General features: G+C 57.2%; 2 long non-coding RNA genes across 2 annotated transcripts; one reads left to right on the top strand and one right to left on the bottom strand.

Annotated features, from left to right (window-relative positions):
- Positions 1–532: 532 nt before the first annotated feature.
- Positions 533–9,763, bottom strand: LOC115937543 (uncharacterized). Its single transcript, XR_014142580.1, has 3 exons — positions 9,187–9,763; positions 2,215–2,288; positions 533–1,170 (listed from the first exon to the last, which is right to left on the bottom strand). It is a non-coding gene; the product is annotated as an uncharacterized LOC115937543 (long non-coding RNA).
- On the top strand, positions 6,698–8,580 carry LOC145719742 (uncharacterized). The gene is made up of 3 exons (XR_014142579.1): positions 6,698–6,779; positions 7,087–7,191; positions 7,835–8,580. It is a non-coding gene; the product is annotated as an uncharacterized LOC145719742 (long non-coding RNA).
- Positions 9,764–9,859: the final 96 nt, after the last annotated feature.

The following is a 9,859-nucleotide window of genomic DNA, read 5'->3' as shown; positions in this document are numbered from 1 at the left end:
CCCGCGCACACTCCTCCCTCCTCCTTCCCCTCCCCCCCCACGCTCCTCTACGCCAGGACCTCGGATTCCCCTGAACGATTTGATCTTGCCTATGGAGTCCAGCACCCCTAGGACTTCTCCGTCAGGCCAGGGAGGCATGGGGTCCATGCTTTCAGTTATCTTTCTGGGTCCAGGGGAATGTTTTCATTTTAATTTTTGTAAATGACAGTGAAAGAGTGATAATGATAGTGTCGATGTAATAATACATATGATAATGTAATGAATCCAACCTGGAGCAGTGTTGCCTTTGTTCTGGTGCAGTCATAAAATTAATTGTTAATTTTTCTTTATGGAGAGAAGAGCCCATGAAGGGACCAGGCCTTGGACCGGTAAGCGCAGCAGCATCAGGCCAGAGCAGGCGAGTTTCCTGTGGCCTCAGTCCCGGGCCCGGCCCCTCTCTTTCAGTCCATCCCGCGCGCGCGCGCGCGCGCACACACTGTTCAAAGGACTTCACCACTGATGGTATTTTAGAAACTGCACGAACAGCAGCTCATTTTGGCGTTGAATATGTATTTAATGAGCACCTACCATTCGTCAAGTAGTTTTGCAGGTTTGGGGTACAGATGGGATTCCAAAGCAAGCCTTTTCTGCATGGAGTTTACATGCTAGTCAGAGAGTCGGCACATAGATGGGTCCCGAGCGGCGTGTGCACTGAGGGCAGGGTAGAGGCCAGGGGTGGGGGAGAGCGGGGTGTGCTAGCTCAGCAGAGGACAACAAGCCTCTCCCCGATAAAGTCACCATCCTTTCACCTTATTTCCAAGTTTTGATTTGTTTTCCTGAGCAGAGAAGCAGGAGATGGAAATACATTTGTACAGGGACACGTGAAGCCACCAGAGAGGCCACGGGGAAATTCAGTTATGGAGTCTGAAAACCCAGCCAGAGGGCACTGTCAGAGCGGGGCTTGGAGCCCCCCTGCGGGGGGGGGGGTGTCCAGGAAGGAGGGGGGCAAGCACTGAGTGCCCTGGTAAGGCAGTGAGTCTGGGACTGAAGTTGACCCCTGGGTTTGCACTGCAGTGATCACAGAAGAACATTAACAAAGCTGCAGTCGTGGAGTGATGGGCTGTAAACTCTTCTAGAGCAGGCTCACGAGAAGATGCAGCCACAGCACAGAGACGAGTCTCTGCCATTTTCCTATACAAAAAAGTAGACAGACAAGGTTGGGGAATAGCTGGACAGGATATGAAAGATCAGGAAAAGAAGGGTGTCATCCCAGCACGTTGATACGCGCCAGTGGGGGCGATGCTTTACCAAGGGGGCAGCAGAGAGAGGAGCAACTCCTGGAGCCGTGTCCTTGAGCAGAGAGAGAGGGGGCGACTGCTGCTGGGGAGTGGGGGGCTGGCCACGGGGCCCCCCTGGAGCGACGAGAGGGGGCAAGTCCTGCTGGGGAGTGGGGGGCTGGCCACGGGGCCCCCCTGGAGCGACAGGGTGGACGAGGTGGTGGGCACTATGTCCTCAGTGAAATAAGCATTGCCATCGGCTCCAAGTGCGGGAAGTTGAGGAGATAGTGGAAGCCTGAGGATTGTCTAATCAAGTGGGAAGGGAGCGGACTGAGGACCGGCTAGGGCTGTCGATCCCCCTCCTGCGGACGGGCACTGTGACTCGAGCAGGCCCTGGGGGCAGGGCAGCCTCCATACAGGGTCACGGTCCCTGCTCTCACACAGCGCTTGATCCAGTGGGGCTGGGGGCTTGAGGCGCCAGAGGCCCCCACCGCGGAGCCCCCGCTGCAGCTGTGACCTTCCCTGGGACAAGTGAGGGGGAGACACAGCCAGCAGGAGCCATGTAGACTCTCTCTGAGTCACAAACACTAGACCCCCCCAACTTATCGTGCTCAGGAAAGAGTGTGCTTGGGGGGCCCCCCTCGCCCTTGGACACAACTGTGAAGAAAAGAAAAGAAATTAAAAGAGGACACTGTCGCTTTCAGACGATTAGCGGGCCCCACGACACGCACAGGGGAGTGGGTCCGTGAGAGGCCTCCACATTTAGAACCGGCGGTAGGCAGAGGCGAACACCATGGAGGTGAACACAGGTCTGTTTTCAGAGGCAGGACCACACAGGAGGGAGGAGGACCAAGAGCTGGAAGGAAAGAGGGAGCAGACAGAAGGGGACCGGGCTGCACGGAGCGCTCAGGGAGCATCTATGGGCAGACACATCTTCGGGGTAACTCAGGGCACTCACAGCGATCCGGGAACCACTGGATCGGACTCAGATGCTCCTCACAATGCTTGACGGAGGGTCCCTGGGATGGTGACCTTTGAGAAGACAGAGGGAAGAGAAGCAACATTCACCACCGTCAACTTTCAACCAAGGCCAAGGTCGCAGGCCGTTCTGAAGAAGCATTTCTCAGCCAGTGCATCATCAACCCCTGTGAGGGTCATCTCTTCTGCAGTGAGACCTCACGGCTGCTCAGGCCGAGGGGAGTGGGTTTGGGTGTACGCCCTCCGACCCCCAGACCCTGAGAGTGGACAGCAGGGTGATAAGCCTTCAGGGGGCTAGAACAACCTCCTCAGGGCCCTTCCCTGGGCAGCGACCGTCTCTGCCCTCTCTGGCCAGACCTGGCTGCCCGCGTCCCTGTAGGCTCCAGTTAGGAGGTGGCTGTGGGGCTGTCTCAGGAGCAGGGGCCTCCCCAGACCTGTGCTTTCAGAGGACTCTTCCTTGTTGGTGATGCAAACCGTGCACAATGCGGCCTCGGGGCAGGAAGAACTTGGCTTATCAGACCTGGCAAGGGCCTCCGCCTGCTCAAAAAGCATCCACCTGTGGTGCCCCACCACTCCTCTTTCTGGGCTTCAAGGACAGGGAAACCAGGAAGAGTGGAGTTTGAGGAACTCACTCGGCATCTGGGTCTTCTACAGGAACCGTTTGGCAAGTAAGGAGTGGGATGGGCTGGGACTCCCTGAGAGCCTCTGTCCAACACAGTGTCGAGGCAGTGAGCCCAGGGGTCATACTGCTCTCCGCAGAGGCACCTGCCCAGATTCCTCACGGGATACCGTTGCCCCAAAGGTCCCACACGTGCCCATCCTCTGAGGGCACCTGCTGCCTGCCTGATCTCTCTTTCCGTTCATGGAAGACCTTGGCCCCCAGCACCCAGTTCCTGGCCTCATCTGATGGTCCCCCTTCCGTTGGAATCCAGCAACCCTGTCCCATGACCTCATCTGGGAACCTGCCATCTGCCAATCATTCTCTCCCAAGCCCCAAACCCCACTTGCCGACAGGAAGCCCCATCATCTCTCTAGGGCCCTCCCCGCACACCCACACACAGCCATGGTCAGCCTGCTGGCTCCCTGGTTTTGTCTTGTTTTATTGTTTTCTCCCTACCTGAGAATGCAGTGTCTTTTAACTGAAATCTACCCCACCCAGATCTCATGTTTGAGCCTCTGTTCTTGCAACCCTCATGCCCTGAAAATCCCTGACGCTTAAGCAAGACCCAATTTAATGGCCTGGTGAACTGAATGAGTCAGCCATTGGCCCAAAGTTCAATCCTTTATCACCATCAGGTTTATGATCTTGAGCAAGTCCCTGGCCTCATCTATTTCCACACCCTCAGGTACAGAAGAATGTTGTAACTAAGCCTAAATTACATAACGAACATTGAAAAGTTCCTGGAATAGACTGAAAGCTTTCGGTAAATGCCAGAGTCCTGATGCACATTTCCTGCTCAGACAGTGGCTCTGAAAAGCTGGGCAGATAAGCAGAGGCATTGAGGGTTCCTCATCGGGTGCCAACGTGGGGCCATGTTCCCTAGTGTCGTGGTGACCACAGCCCTCCACCTCCCTAGCCACCACTACCCCTCTCCCTTGACAGACAGCCATGAGGAAAGGGGGGCCAGGAAGAGCACCCTCCCTCCGAGGGCAGCCCCCAGTCCCCACCCGCAGCCAGGCCCCTCCTTGGCTCTCGAGGTGAGGCAAGGCAGAGCCGGGAGGGCAGGCTTGACCAGGACGGAGAAGGCTGGTGGGTAGAGAGAGGGAAGCAGAACTGGCCAGCAGAGAGGTCTGAGCCAGAGCAAAGCTCGGTGACAAATGTGTGTAGACCAGGGGCCTTTCTACACACAGTTAACCCACTTAGGCTGCTTTAAAAGGAAATATTTTCTTGCTGTTCTAACAGTCCTTCTCAAGTTCTACTGTACCTGAGCATCATGGGGGTCTCGTGACACAAAGTGCAGATTCTGACAAAGCCGCACACAACCCTCCGTCTCGCACGAGCCTCGGGGTGCTGCTGCCCCAGCCAGCCCACGGGGCCAGGCTTCAAGGGGTGAGGTTGCAGTGCAGAGAATGCCCCAGCAGCCCCCGCACAAAACTGCAGGCTGGACTTTCAGAAAGCACTCGCAGACACACCGTGCAGAACTGGTCTGCTCTGACCTCTGCGGCTGTCCACAGCGGCCGCTGGCCCCTGCACCGTGCCTCCTGGCTCCACGCACAGCTGCCGTCCCAGGAGCTGGCCCCAGGGCTCCCTCGAGCTTACCACCCTCTGTGCCTGCTGGTGGGCTTGGGAACAGTCCCACCTGGCACTTCTGAATGGTGGAGCCAAGTCACATGTCCACGAACAGCAGCAGGGGAGGCTGGGAAATGTAGTTTTCTAAAGTCCCCTTGGGGAAAGGAGCCGCCACAGTGTGGAGGGCTATTGAGATATGAAGAGGGACCAGTCACACACATTAGGATGGCTATTCTTAAATAAAATAACAAGTGTTGGTGAGGATGTGGAGAAACTGGAACCCATGTGCTGTTGGGGGGGATATAAAATGGTGTAGCCGCTGTGGAAAACAATATGGAGGCTCCTCAAAAAATTAGACACAGAATTCCCTTAGGATGCCGTAATTCCACTTGCAGGCACATACGCAAAACAATGGAAAGCAGGGTCTCGGAGATCTGCACACCCACGCTCACAGCAGCCTTAGTCACAATAGCTAAACGTGGAAGCAATCCCAGTGTCTACGGATGGGTGAACGGATTAAAAAAATGCGGTCTGTGCACATCACAGGATGTTATTCAGCCTTAAAAAGTAAGGAAATGCTGACATCTGCTACAACGTGGATGAACCTTGAGGACATAAGTGAAATAAGCCTTCCACAAAAAAAAAAAAAAAATCCTGCAGGATTCCACTCCTGTAAAGCACCTGCAGTCGCCCCGTTCACAGAGACGGAAGTGGAGGTGGGGGAAACCAGGGGCTGGGGGAGGGGGACAGAGTGTCAGCGTGGGAAGATGGAAAAATCCTGGAGATGTGCCAGGGTGAAGGTCGCACAACAATGTGCATGTGCTTAGTGCCACTAGACCACACACTTAAAAATGGTTAAAATGGTAAATTTTATGTTATGTATATTTTAACACGATTTTTTATATTTTTTTAAAGATCTTATTTATTTATTTGTCAGAGAAAGAGTGAGCATAAGTAGGGAGAGCGGCAGAGGGAGAGCACAAGCAGGGGCAGTGGGAGAGGGAGAAGCAGGCTCCCCGCGGAGCAGGGAGCCAGATGTGGGGCTCGATCCCAGGACCCTGGGATCATGACCTGAGCCAAAGGCAGATGCTTCACCGACTGAGCCACCCAGGTGCCCCCACCACGATTTTTTAAAAAGATACAAGGAGGATATTCAGAAGGTCTGAGGCTTCCATAAATGCTAAGTGGCCTACTTCTTTGCCTTCTTACGTCGATACCATTGAACAGAGTCCTCTGCCTGCAGCCCCCCCACAGCTGCCCCTCTCTTTCTTTCCCCTCACGGCCCCCAAACCAACAAAAACCAGCCAATCTACCCCAGGCACCTCCCCCGTGGCCCGTCTGCTCTGTTGCTCGCACCTCCTGTGGCCCGGTGTGATTCTGGGCCGCCTGCGGCTGTGGTCCCACCGAGCGATGACATCCACGTCCCTCCCTGCTGCAAAACAGCTCCTACACTTCCTTCTCCATCCTGCTCCCCTCCATTTCCCCCGGGGCCCAAAGACCCCCCATCCCTGAGCGCCGGGTCACGAGGCCTTCGCTCACCTGGTCCACCTGTCAGCACCACCACCACCCCCCCGCCCCCGGAGGTGTTCGGACTTTGAGCTCCTGGCAGGAGCTGGAGAAGCTGAGCTCCATGCCTGAGGCTGCCCACCCGCTGCGCTGTGGCGTGGGGTTCAGACTCCTGTCTGTGAGCGCCCGCGGGCACCCAGGCCGCGTGGGCACTTCTGGTACATGGGCTCCAGGCCTTCTGCCCAAGGAGCCCCAGGCCTCCGAAGCCACAGAAGAGTGCAACTTCTCAGAGCAGGTGTACTCAGGGCTTCTTTGAAGCATTGTTTTCTTAAGCCAGGCATGTGCGTCTTGTAGACGGACATGTGGCTTTCACACGCAGCTGTGGGATAAATATAGAGACTTCTAAGGCCTCCACGTTTCTGAGAGGCTGCTTCAGGCTGTTGCCTCCTTTCAATGTCCTTTGCCCCCAAAGACCCCAGAAGGAACTAGTGAGTCCAAGCCCCCTTGCCTCTGTCCTTGATGGAGGACTTGAGATGCGCGGCCAGGTATTGTCTTGATGACTTGTCTGCCTGAGCCTCGGATGAAGGACATTTGTTGTAGGGGTGTGTCTGGACCAGGATGCGGGGTAGGGTGGGGCGGGAGGGATGTGTCCAAGACAGGTGTGACAGTGACCCGCCAGGTGGGAGGACGGAGGAGGGTGGCAGCTACATAAGGCCCTGCTCGGCCCAGCCCGGAGCTCTCTGCGCGGGCGGCAGCTGCCAGGATGAGGGCTGTTGTTCTGCTGGTGGCCCTGTTGTGCCAGGGTGGAGGTGAGATGGGAGGACGGGGACACACTTCTGCCCAGCCTCATCTCTCCCACTCTCTGCTGTGTGCCTTCCGCTATACTTTCTGACCCGCTCCTCAGCTCACCCAATTTCCTCCTCCAGGGGCCTCTCCTGACCTCCCTGGCCCTCCCTCACCTGCCCCTCCTCCCTGAGCACCTTGTTTCTGCACCCAAGTCTCTCCCGGATCCTGGGTCCTGGGCGGGAGATTGGGACCTGCCTCCCTTCCTGCTGTGGCCAGGCCCTGGGGCTTCGGCACACCGGTGGCTGATGCTGACCTCTGTCCCCCCAACAGCCTGGGCCTTAAGATGCCACAACTGTACTAACACTGAGGGAAGCACGTGCTCGGGACCTACAGTCTGCCCCAGTGGAACCCAAGCCTGCGTTTCAGAGAAGCTGAGTAAGTCCCTCTTCTCCCTGTTCTTCCCAGGTTCCATCTTCCTAGAAGCCAAGAGGGTAAGGTGGGACCCGAAGACCTCCACACCGGAGGGGGCGCAGGGCAGAGCAGGCATGGGGTGGGGCCGCTTCCCTACCTGGAAGAGGTGTGACAAGTCTCACACCATAAAAAAAAGCCTGAGGTCCGGGGCGCCTGGGTGGCTCAATCAGTGAGCATCTGACTCTTGATTTCTGCTGGGGTCATGGTCTCAGGGTGAAGGGATGGAGCTCTGCGCTCAGCGGGGAGCCTACTTGAGATTCTCACGTTCGCTCTCCATCTGCCCCTCCCTACCTCGCTCTCCCTCTAAAAAAAAAAAAAAAGCCAGAAGTCAGAAAGAATCCTCAGGGGATTTCCTGGGAATCCAAATGTGGCTTCATAGCATGAGCCAGACTCGGGGCTCGAGGGCACTCCTCAACCATGGGTCCAGCCAGGGGCTCTGGGGCCACCATGGTTCTCCCGACACTGTTGGGGTGGGTGCCAAGGAGGAGAGGAGCTCCATGGGCTCTAGGGACTTAGGCTCCAGGATGAGTTCATTCTGGGGTCAGGAAGAAGGTTCTAGACACGGTCAGCAGACCCGCAGCCTCTGGATGTGTTCCCCATGTGACAGGCATGGACCTGCTAGACAAGAAGGTAAGCATGGCAGTGAAGACCTGTGCACAGTCCTGCGAGATCTCCTCACCCTTCCAAGCCAGAGCTTCACTCAGGGAGATGCACGTCTACCTGCAGTGTTGCCACACTGACCTGTGTAACGGAGCTGGGAACCAGGGGCCAGGGGCCTGATGCTTGTGGCCAGTGTCCTTGTCACCCTCCCAGGGGCCTTTCTGTGACCCAGAGGTGTGGGACATGCATGAGGCAGCCCGACTCAGGACTCCCAGACCCCGAAGCTCCCATCCCCATCAAGCTGTCTGTGAGCACATCAATGGAGGACAGAGTACAGAGGAGGTGGGGGACTAGGCAGGGTGGTCACAAAGGACCCCGCCAATTCACCCCAAATCTTCAAGGCTATCAGATGTACCCCTCCCCCAGTACACCGATGCAGAGAACCTCCCAGGCTCTTTGGCTTTTTCTGGGTGTCCTCCCCAGCCCTTCAGCTGGCAGAACTAGCCCTGCCAGAGTCCTCAGGGAGCTGCCCCCAGCGGCGCAGAAGACAGTTTCCTTTGCCCCGGGGGGGCTGGCAGCCAGGATGTGGCTTAGGAGTGCGGAACCTGAGGCCTGACTTACACCCAGAGCCCCTGGTCAGGCTGGGGCTCTGCCCGCAGCTTGCCCTTCCTGTGGTGCCTCCCGTCCGTGTCCGACTCCCCCGCTCCCTCACTGGGCCCCCAGGAGCCTCTGGAATAAAATTTGTGCATGTGAGTCCTGCCTCAGCGTCTGCTTCAAGAGAACCCAACCTGAAACCCAGCTGCGCGCCTGCCTGGCACGGGGGAGATGTGTCCTCTGTTCTCCCCCAAGGTCTCTGGGGGAGGGCCTCCTTCCGCCTTGGGAAACCATTAAACAAAAGCACAAAGTGTGTCATTCCTGTGGTGCTGAGGCCGCCAGACAGGAAGCGCTCGGGGTGCTCCGAGGAGGGACTTGGGTGCCCTCTGGGGACAAGGTGGCCACAGGCTGGGGTGCCAGGATTCGCGCCAGCCAGAGCCCAGTGGCCTGTTAGCTTCCTCGTCCTCTTCCTTCCAAAGTCCCGGGTGGCTTCAGCTGCAGTTTTGGGGCGACCAGCGGGAGCACCTGGCAGGGCTGGCCCATCCCTCGGACCTCAGAGCCCTGAGCTGAGGCCCGGCAGAGAGAGTGGCTTTGGGGGGCAGGAGGGTACGCTTCATGGGCCCCCCTACACAGTCAGAAGAGGCGAGCTCTTCCCAAAGACCTTACTAAACTCTGGGGGAGAAGGCACTCAGGGTGGAGGCTCTCACCTCCTTTTCTCCTTCAGTCCTGAACCGCCCCTGAGAATCAGGCATCACTGTTACTGACCTTTGGCTGGTGAAGGGACCCGGTGAGAGTCTGAGTGCTGGTCGGCTCAGGTTGCTGTGACAAAGCACCACCAGCCAGGTGCCTTACACACGGCGTTTAGTGTCCCCTGGTCCTGGAGGCTGAAAGTCTGGGGCCCAGGTATGTGGGTAGGGCTGGGCCCCCGGAGGCCTCTTCCTGGTGAGTACCCAGCGTCTCTCCTCCCCATGTCTTCATGTGGCCGTCCTCCTGGTTTTCCCTTCTTATCAGGACAACAATTATATAGGTTTAGGGCCACCCGTCCTTAATCACCTCTTTAAAGGCCCATCTCCAAACACAGCCACCTTCTGGGGTCCTGAGGGTCAGCACTTCAACCTCTGAATTTGGAAAGGACACAATTCAGGCCATTATACAGGACGAGGGATGGTCCCATTGAAGTCCAAGCTAAGATTCACCAGGATCCCACGGACGCCTGTGTCAAAACAGGGAAGAGGGGCTGCTTTTGTGCAACAGGGGCAGGAAGGTCCAACCCAGGAAGCTGCGTGGGTCCTCATGAATAAAAAGTTTAATCTTGCCCCAGGGAGGTTGGGCCTCTGTCCTCAGCTGCTGGGAGGTCACCGCTGAGCCCGGGGACGTCCTGAGTCCAGTGTCCTTGTTCCCCTGGGCTCTGGGCCACACGGTATCAGCTCGCCCTCCC

The sequence above is a fragment of the Leptonychotes weddellii genome, unplaced genomic scaffold, assembly GCF_054177405.1.
Source record: "Leptonychotes weddellii isolate Sample4059 unplaced genomic scaffold, ASM5417740v2 HiC_scaffold_6873, whole genome shotgun sequence".
NCBI lineage: Eukaryota > Metazoa > Chordata > Mammalia > Carnivora > Phocidae > Leptonychotes > Leptonychotes weddellii.
Note: the sequence above shows the minus strand (reverse complement) of the source record. Positions and strands in the feature narration are given on the sequence as shown.